Source organism: Anas platyrhynchos, chromosome 5, assembly GCF_047663525.1.
Source record: "Anas platyrhynchos isolate ZD024472 breed Pekin duck chromosome 5, IASCAAS_PekinDuck_T2T, whole genome shotgun sequence".
In the NCBI taxonomy this organism is placed as follows: domain Eukaryota; kingdom Metazoa; phylum Chordata; class Aves; order Anseriformes; family Anatidae; genus Anas; species Anas platyrhynchos.
Genome location: NC_092591.1, coordinates 49,127,864 through 49,137,705, shown reverse-complemented (window position 1 = coordinate 49,137,705; position 9,842 = coordinate 49,127,864). Strand labels below are relative to the sequence as shown.

At 41.7% G+C, this 9,842-nt stretch overlaps 1 long non-coding RNA gene across 1 annotated transcript; it reads left to right on the top strand.

Annotated features, from left to right (window-relative positions):
• Window positions 1–367: 367 nt before the first annotated feature.
• On the top strand, window positions 368–1,912 carry LOC113843884 (uncharacterized). Its single transcript, XR_003497792.3, has 2 exons — window positions 368–495; window positions 1,434–1,912. It is a non-coding gene; the product is annotated as an uncharacterized lncRNA (long non-coding RNA).
• Window positions 1,913–9,842: the final 7,930 nt, after the last annotated feature.

Sequence of the window (9,842 nt, the reverse complement as noted above, 5' to 3'; positions counted from 1 at the left end):
GTATCACAGTGGGAAGAGAGATAAGTGCTTATTTCCATAAGAGTTTTTTGTTTGTTTGTTTGTAAAATCTTTCCCTTTATTAAATTTCCCCTGCCTGGACCAAGTGTGAGTATTTCTCATATTTTTTTTGCATTGATGAGGTAAAATGTATTAATATATATAATTATAAAAAGTCGTGTAATTATGAGCATGCTCTGTTATGAGCCATCTTTAAAGTAAACATAAAACAAACACCAAGGAATTACTAGTAAAGGTAATTACCATAAAGTAATGTTGCTGGACTATCGAACGCTGTAATTGGATATTGCTACAATTGCCAGTGCATTTGTAGTTGAGTTACTCATGTATTATGTGTAAGCAATTTTCCTGGAATGTCTGTCTGAATCAGACACTGAATTTCACAGACCAGCATAAACACAGGTATTCTAGTTTTTCTTTCGGGATCAATTCACAGCACAACCTCTGCAGGATCTGTTTTGGAATTCCTGCATCATAGTAAGTTCTTCTCTCATTCTGTTACTTACATTTTATTGAAGAAGAAAAAGATATTTTATTTTGTGCAAACACAAAAAAACACCACCAGCAATAACAAACTTTAACCTCCTTCAGACTGACTTCTAAAATTATTTCCCTTTTTAAAATTATTTTTCCTTTTTTTATTTTTTTAGTATTTGACAATTAACTTTTAGTTATATTTCTGACATTGCTAGATTTGTTTAGTTTTGCTTGCAAATACAAAGCTGCCTGGAACAAATCAAAACTTATATTTAAAAATCCTTTATGTAATATGAACGTAGAAGCTACTTCTTAAAATGCAGCGTATCTTCATGTGGTTGCTCCTGTGTTTGTCTGAGCTGTCATCCTGCTTTTCTTTGCCACTGATTAACAGCTGCAGTTAAAGGAAAAGGACAGATTTAGCAAGTAACCTGCAACAGGATGTTCAGCTTCCTCTCCTTTCACTGGTTTTCTTTCTCTTACTACAGTTTAGGGATAAATAGGTACTGAAGTAATAATAAAGGCATATGTTTACATTTTCCTCCTGGAAATTGTTGTAGAATTTAACAGTTACCCTTTCTGTAAAAACTTCAGAAATCTAGGACTCTATAGCAATGCCATTCTCCTAAATTCAGCAGGATGGATTACAACACCCCACCAAAAAAAAAAAAAAAAAAAAAAAAAAAAAAAAAAAAGCCAAACTTAGCTCCAGAAAAACATATGTAGTTATGCAAAAGGTATAATAATGATATGCTCATCGCATTTAGATATGGAAGATAGCCATGGAGGTTTTCTAAGCTACCTTTCTATTATTGAAGGCTTGAAATGGCTGGAGACTAATATAAGCAAATGCCAGAGCTGGTAACCCTGTGTGGTATCTGTTACTCGGACAACTGAACTTCCCATTTACTGAGCACCTGTTCTGAATTATTTTCCAGACCTGCTTTGTTTCAAGAAGCCTTTGTAATAGCAGAACAATTAGCCTCAGTGTTTTCATACTGCAACATTGTCAGCCCAAGAGAGGAAGATACACAATGCAAATGATGACCTGAGGACTCGAGAATTTAATAAGCAAAAACACCACATGCAAACTCTGGTGGGTAGAGATTCCTCTAATATGCATGAGTGTTGGTTTTAGACTGAGATGGAGTGATCTTGCTAAAATAAATCGTTGCGTAATGGCGGAGCATCCCTCCCTTACCTGTCGGACTTGGATGGCCCGGCTCTGGGCTGGCCTGTGCCGTGTCCGCCCGCCGCTCTGACCCTGCAGCTATGCTACGGACATGCAGAAACACCCTGGAAGAAAGCCAGCGCTCTGGTTTTTAGCCGGAATCAAGGCATGCGTCTGTATGACACAAGCATTTGTGCTGCACGATAATGGTGTTTGTGGCATCTAATAAACTCATTGTCTGGTTCATGCAGGTATTCGTTGTTGTTGTTATGGTTAATGGGAGTACCAACTGCCACTCTCTGTAGAGACCAGGCTTTCTGGAAAATAAATATGTAACAGTTAAAAGGCAAACTCCATCTCAAAGAGTTTACACAGGAAATATTATTTCGAACTTGATTTAGCTGCAGCTGAGGGGTCATGAACTACTGCCACGTTCGAAGGCACGATAACATGAACCAAAAGCAAAGCAGCCATTCATACAGGTTTATCAGCCTGTATGTACCTTGGGGAGTGTCAGGAGCTGATCCTCTGCCTTTCTGCTGCCCCCATCGCAGGGCAACAACCCCCAGCAGACAGGTGTGGCTGCCGGCTGTGCAGCTAATCTCTCGGATCAGCCCAGCGTGAATGGGTAGAGCCCATGAATCAGAGTCCAAAGGGTGGGTGTGCGAGCACGATCTCCCTGCTACCCAGAGTAGTGGAGGCGTCGCTCCTGCAAGCAGGACTATTTCACCCGCCTGGGCAGAGCACAGGGGCCTCCTTGGCCAGGAAATGTGAGGAGCAGCTTAAATTTGGCGCCGCTGGGGCGGGAAGGAGATTTGCACATTGCAGCTTCAGCCCCAGCTGCACGCAGGCTGCTGTGGGGAGCGGCCGGTCCCAAAACACGTCCAGGAACCACTGGGGAGCACGGTAAAAAGTGTGCTAAGAAGGCTGAGGGAGCGTCATGGCTCAACCAACTGAGTGAGGAGAGTTTCTTCACTCTGCTTCATTAAACTGTTCAGATATAGCCACCGAGGCCACCAAACATGCATTTAGTTGGCATCAGAGGTTCCCAGAGTGACTTGAGACCAAGTGCATGACTCTGCTGGCCACATCCATCTGTGGCCGTGACTCCCTTCACTGCAGCCACAAATTACAGGAGGTTGGTCTGGTGAGAGGAACCTTCGTGCTTCTTTGCTTCTTTGGGATGCCCCAAATTCTTCAGACTTTGCTGAAACTATCCACTGAGAGAGAGACAGTCGTTTGTAAAATTTTTTGTCATTCTCTCCTCTAGCCCCAGTTATATGTGTTTTCTGAAGGGCTTCTTTTTTTTTTTTCTTTCTTTTTTCTTTTTTTTTTTTCAGTAGTGTCTTGCTTCAGCTTGAAATTCAAACTGAAAAAAAAAAAAAAAGCTTCTAGAAACAGATGAATATGTAATTCTTAACTGGGTAAAGAAAGAGGGTCTTTTTCCCCATAATTAACTTGCCAAAATTCATTTTGCAGCAAAATTATCCTTCCTTCAATCCTGCCTTCCCTTCTTTCATCAAACTTACGCTGAAATAACACTCTTAATCCCCAAGAAGCATCAATATTTTTGCTGCAGAACATTGCACAACTTGTGGTATGGACTAATGCCATGCATTAGCCGTGAAGCAAGGTTTGACGTAGCTAGAGAACATCAAGTACAATACCACATTTTATCAAAACCAAACAGCAGAACAATGCACACAAGGCTCTCGCAAATACACCAGACCCATCAGATTTCCACTTGATAAAGTCAGTACAGAGAAGAAATATCGGGTACACTCTGTCTTCATTAATGCAGGAGTAGGCCCGGCAGCTCTACTCTTCCTCTACACTGTGCCCTTAAGCCAGCAGACCTCGGGACGAGCCTTTTGGGCTGAAATAAACCACAACGAGTTGTGCTTTTTTCACGTGTCCCAGAAGGGACTTGGCCTGCTTCTCCCCAGAGTATTTCCCAGAGGTGCGTTAACCTCAGCAGATCTCCTCTGAGACCTGCAGCAGAGGCCCTGCCCTGTCCTAAGCCCTGCCCAGGGCTCTCAGGTGGACTGACAGGGACGATTCCCTCAGGGACACAAGATGTGACCAGAGGGACCAGTGTGTCTGCCAGCGAGCCAGGCAGCACCGTGCAGACGTATGTGCGCGAGCCCAACCACCCAGCACAGCACCTCTCAGAGCAGTGAGCCACCTAACGATGTCAGAGGCAAGCCCTGCTAATTAGGGGGCCGCAGCAACCCTAGCTGGCTTGTGTGACGCCACCTGGGATGAGTTTTCCAGCCATGCATCAGAGGGACGGGGCTGGTTTTGGGGCCAGACTGTCTCTGTGGGGTTTGGGCTGTGCTGCCCGGGCCCTGTCAGCGCAGCTGGTGCTCTGGGGCAGGCTTGCAGGGAGGAGGGATGCAGAGGAAAGGCCAAATATCGCAGGTTATATGATCGGCACCTTCACCAGAAAACAACCCAAGCTCAGCTGCTGTGCTAGGCAGATCCTGGTTGGAAAAGCTAAGAGAGCAAAGCTCCAACGTGGAGATGAATGAGGAAGCACACACTGCTGCAACTCATGCTATGACTTGTTTACAGTAGAGCCAAGGTTTTGCTTAGTTCAGTAAGTATCCTAGTTCAGACACCAGTCCAAACCTCCTTTAATGAGACACTTGGAAATCTTGCAAAAAGAGCCTTCCCGTGCTCCTGACGTTGGGAAGTTTGCAAGTTACACTGCAGGAGAGATTTTCCCTACCTTGTTTTCTCTTTCAGTCGCAGCCGAAGCCAGATAACACACAAGGTGAGTGAAAATATTTTTAAAAGGAAGAGTTTCTAAACCTTTCTTGCATTTGTTGTGGGCAAAGACCCAGTCTCTCTGAACTGGTTTGTTCAAGGCATTAACAAAAATGATTTATATTCTCCAGACTGTTTTAAAAGGCAAGTAATGGACATTCTGTTATTTCATAGAAGAATAAATGCACTAAGACCAGAGGTTGGTCTGATTTATGGTTGAGCTGTCAGGTATATGTTATGGCTTGAATTTACATTAAACCATTGTGACTTACAGTAAATTAAATAGAGACCATAAATGGAAAATGTTTAAAAGGCCATTACATAACTGAATAAATGGGCTGAACATGTTGTCTGCATGCCTCTCCCACACCCTGATTAGCGGAGGATGATGGCTTCATCTGAGATTGAATCTGAGCTGTTGCCGCTATACATATTGCCAGGCTACAGCAAATATTACAAATCACATATAATTATTTTTAAGGAACAGTGAAGGAAAACAAATACAATCAGATAAACCGACTCCTTTTGCAACTTCACCATCTCCTTGTTGAGGTTGCTCTAGCATCACACATGTAACATAAAGAGACAGGAAAATGAGAAATATAAATAAAATGATATATTTACATACAGAAATTAGAGGACTAAGGGGATGGACAAAGTTTTACCGCCCAGGTGACTGGGTAAGCACCCACACTTCAAGATAAGCCCAGGTTAAGGCACCAACAGAGCAGCCAACATCATGCAGTTCGTGCAGAGGGAAACATGCTTCACTGCACAGCAAGCGTGCAGGATCGCAGTATGAGGGGTCAGGAAGGCAAAGCTGCCGGTTATGCCTCCTGCACAGAGCAGTGCCCCTCCACTCTTAACAGCATGTGCAGTTGCAGCCTGTAAACAAAGGGAAACAAAGTCACCTCAGAAAAAAATTCCAGCTATTTCTGGCTGCCCCATTCAAACATAACCATAGCTCTGCATTGCCAAACAAGCTCCAGGAAACAGGGACGTGCTCCTCTCACCTACAGTAATTCTGCAGAAAATGCCATGGTACTGAAAAGTCCCCGGCCTCCACTTGCTGGTCACTTGGGTTTTTGTTCAGAGGTGTCCAAAAGGCCAGGGAGATACACTGAGCAGCTGCCCAGTGTGCTGCACTCTCTTTGCCAAATCCTTCCTCCTGACACTTAAAAATAGTGATTTGGTGACATTTTCTTCTTATTTCTTATTTCACTCAAATGCTTGATGACCTGCATTTATTTATAAAAATCTTACACTGCTAGTTTTAAACAGCTCCTAAAATTCACTCATCTGCCAGGTTTTCTGTTTAGGCTATGTTCATCCATACGATGAACAGAAAAAAAAAAAAAAAACCACACACACAAAACAGATCAACAGAAATGAGCCATGGGAGTGCCCTATCCCTACCAAGCACTGTGGCACTCCCCAAATCACCCTGGATGGCCTCTGTTCTCCCATGCAAAGATGTTACTGGTAATGGGCAGCCCAAAAGCTTAGAAAACAGAAAAAAGAAAAAAAAAAAAAAAAAAAGAAAAAAAAGAAAAGGTTTCAGTCATTGGACAGAGCAGGGGAAATCCACAGAAGTTCCCCTCCTAGGTTCAACCAGGGGATCTGAGCTGCAAGGGAGGAAAAATACCATGTGAGGAGGAGGTTGTCCAGCTCAGAGGAACTGCTGAGTATCGTGGCCATCCCAGAGCACGTCCCTGCTTTGCCACACACTCTGTATGGCCTGGAGCAAACCAACATCCAGGCTGGGCAGCTCTGCTCTCTGTAATATACAAGTAATTGATGTTCTCCACCGCTCAAGACTTGACGGGTGATCAATGCTAGGATGGCTGTGGGATGCTCAGATCCCAAAATTAGGGCTCCTTTTGTCGGGTTTTGTTTTAAGTTCAACTATCAAAGCATGCCGCCTGACATTTCTGTGCACCACTTCTTGTCAGCTACTGGGAAGGGCTTAACATTTGTGCATCACTTGTGATGACTGATTCGTCATGTGTTGCTACAATTTAGTTTTACGACAGCAAGGTAAATTGTTTATCAGTCCATAAGTCAATAAATATTAATCTAAAACACTTCATATGAATGCAAATAACTGTTTATGGAGATTTATCCTATAATCAACTCGAAATGCTTCCTAATTATTTTTACTGACATCTTTATTTCATCAACAATTCAACTGAAATCCATGCTGAAAAGTTAAGTTACCCAACATCTTAGATTTCAGGTGACTTTTCTGTGAGTGAAAGTGAAAACCCTAGTATGGAAACGTTTCCAGTTTCTGTGCCACAGTAAATTTGCAAAACTCTCAAAACCCAGCTGAACAATTTGGTATGACAAGAACCAATCCTATTAGTTCATGGTTAACAAATTGCCCAAGCCCTCTTTCCAGAGAATCAAGATCAAAATGTGTTTTTCTTACAAATTGAAAAACTTGGGTGTGTTGGATAGCTGAGCTGTGAGTAATTGGGATACGGAGCCTTTCATCTGGAGCAGTCAACTCCAATTCACATCCCTTGTTGGGAGTGACTGCAGCTTCTTGCTGCATGGTACCACTGCAACACCATCAACCCTGGTGCACCAAGGCGGTGCCTAATAGGACCGCCTTCCCCTGACCTCCTCCTCTGTCCTGCAGTGGGCAAGAGGTGAGCCAGGAGCTGACTCCAAGATGATGATGAAATATTTAGACATCTGCAGAAAAATCATATGCAAAAATTTTAGAAGTTTCTAGAAATAGAACATTTCTTGCTGAAATATGTCTGCTTCTGGGCTGGAGCGGTGCAGGATGTGGGCTATTCACAGGCTATACCTTTTTTCCTAGAATGTCAGCTAACAAGCAGATTCCTAAAGCTGTAAGGATCACAAGTACAAACAGATACTTCAACCACCCTTCCTACTTTGCTGAAATCAATAGTCTATTTGTGAAGCGAAACAGCAGCACTATGAGAAATTATATTTGGCTAGTGCTTTTCTTTCTTGCATCTTTTAAATACTCTTCATTTATCTTGCTGTATTTCTGTAAGACTTTTGGCAAGAACAGTCATATGCAATTTTTTTTTTATTTTTTATTTTTCCTGCTCTGTTTCATTCATAAGCAATATCTAACTCTGAGGCTTGTGCATTTAAATCCACATCCATAGCATAGCTTGTGGTCAAGATGCCAACTGTTCTTCTACATATATTTAATTTCCCTGGATGAAATGCTGATTCAAGTGGACTTAATAAAGAAGTAAATCATTTAAGCATGGAAATGAAGGTGTTGCATGTGAGAGATCTTTTCTAGTCATCTCATTACTGCATACTAATGGTGCAGTTTAATCTCTACATCTTTTGTTTGGTCTGATTAGGCATACCCCAGTTCCTATTAGGCATCAGGAAGACAGCAAGTTATCCTTAGAAGATAGCAGCATGAGGCTCAGTGCTTGCTTCCTGACACACCCAACTCCCACATCATTTCATGTGCCTGAGGACGACACTACCAGGTGCCAAGTCATTCTAGATGGCCAGGATCCTTTTTTTTTTCTGTGATTTGGCAAGATCAATAAGGCATTTCCATCTGATTAACTCAGATAACCCTCTCTAGATATTCTCATTTTGCACTGAAATCCTCCAGACACCAAGACAGAGAGAAGTTTGTCCTAAGTAGTGGGACAAACTGATTAGTATGAAGTTAATTAGTTGCTAGCATTTTCTTTAGGTATTACAAACTAATCTGGTCTGATAGCAGAGCTAGCATATGCCTTGCATAGGTTTTGCCTCCTCCTGGAGCACTGTGCAGAGTACCCATTGTGAGTTTGCCTGCTGACTCGCCCAACACAGGAATCACATATCCTGTACGTCCCAAACACAAAGCTTTCATTGACTACAGATGATCCTCAGATGATTAGTCTTGGTAGGCTGCAGCCAGCCTTTTGTTACTACCTTCATAAATACCAAGCATTAGTCATCTTAGAAGACTGATGCTATTGTATTTTTTGTGTATCAGCTGTATTCTGGATGGACGTATCACTGTTTATTTTGTTGGTTTATTTAACAAAAAAACATTCTCCATCCTAGTCCTTCCCTCAGCTCTTTAACTACTCATTAAGAACTTAACTGCAAAATAGCTTCAGAATTAAAGTGTCACAAAACAGATGGTGTACATATTGTACGTGAAAGGAAAAAGTGGCACAAACTCTAAAGCGTGCTTCTAACACTGCTTCTTCCCCATACCCACTTTCCGATGAGACTCTGTCTCCCACTGGTCAACAAGAATGGGATTGGCTAAAAATTTTAATTTTCCTTCAAAAAAAGTCAACTGGGCAGGCTGGTTAACTGGATTGATGGGTTTTCCTGTCAAACCAGAAATGTCTATGTTACATCGTATTTTTCAGGCTTTGTCATGTCTTTTTAAGTATTGTATTAATTGTAGTAATTAAGTATTGTTTTACTAAAATTTTGCACCATTCAGTTACCATAGTCCAAATTTTGCACAGATTTGCAGGTTAAATTTAAAAAATCTTTACAATAATCCATTAAAAAATCTTTACAATAAAACTTAATAAATGAAACCTTATTTTTTATAGCACTTTAAGAAGAAACGAAAGCATTTCACACCACTAGAGTGACAATTTTGTCACTCTAGATGATTTTGTGCTTCAAGACAGGCAAATGAAAGAACAATCCCAGCGCAGGGCAGCTGACAGCATATGGCAAATGCATTCACATTCAGGATCTCTCTGTTTCTACAACTTTGAGGAAATTGCTTCATCTCAAGTCTACATGCAGATAGATAAGCATTTCAAAAACACCGAAGAGATCTGGACTTTATTTTCTGTGTATAAACAGTGTATAAAAAGAGGATAACTGTACTTCCGTTTCTGACACCAATACTGTGAGGACAGGATCGCAAGGTGCTTTAGGATACTACACCGGTATGAGCTGTATGTGTTATATACACACAGGAAAATTTTCATCTTATCTCTTTGTAGATAGAAAGGCAGTTATTTGCAGCACATGATCCTGTCAGAGTAGAAGGATAGACCAATCCAGGTTAACACTCCCTACAATCTAATGGCATTAACAACCTCTCTCATTTCCTTTTAAAACTTGAACTTGCTGTATCATTTACCTGCAGGGAAACAGTAAACGAGTACCTACCCGGCTGTATAGGTGAGGCTCTGACAAAACTCAGGATAGGTCAGTATGATCTGTTCCCCCCTTTGTCGTCTTCAACCAGTTTGAATTTTGCATACATTCTAATTTAAACTGGATGTCTGTATGATACTCTTCTGTTCTTTGAATGTCTAAACATTTCTTACAGAATGTAGACTCAAGTGACTGACTATATCAGTGAAATCCTAACACAAGGTGGCTTTAGGAGTTGTCAGTGCATGCAGCTAGAGGTGGCCAAAAGTTT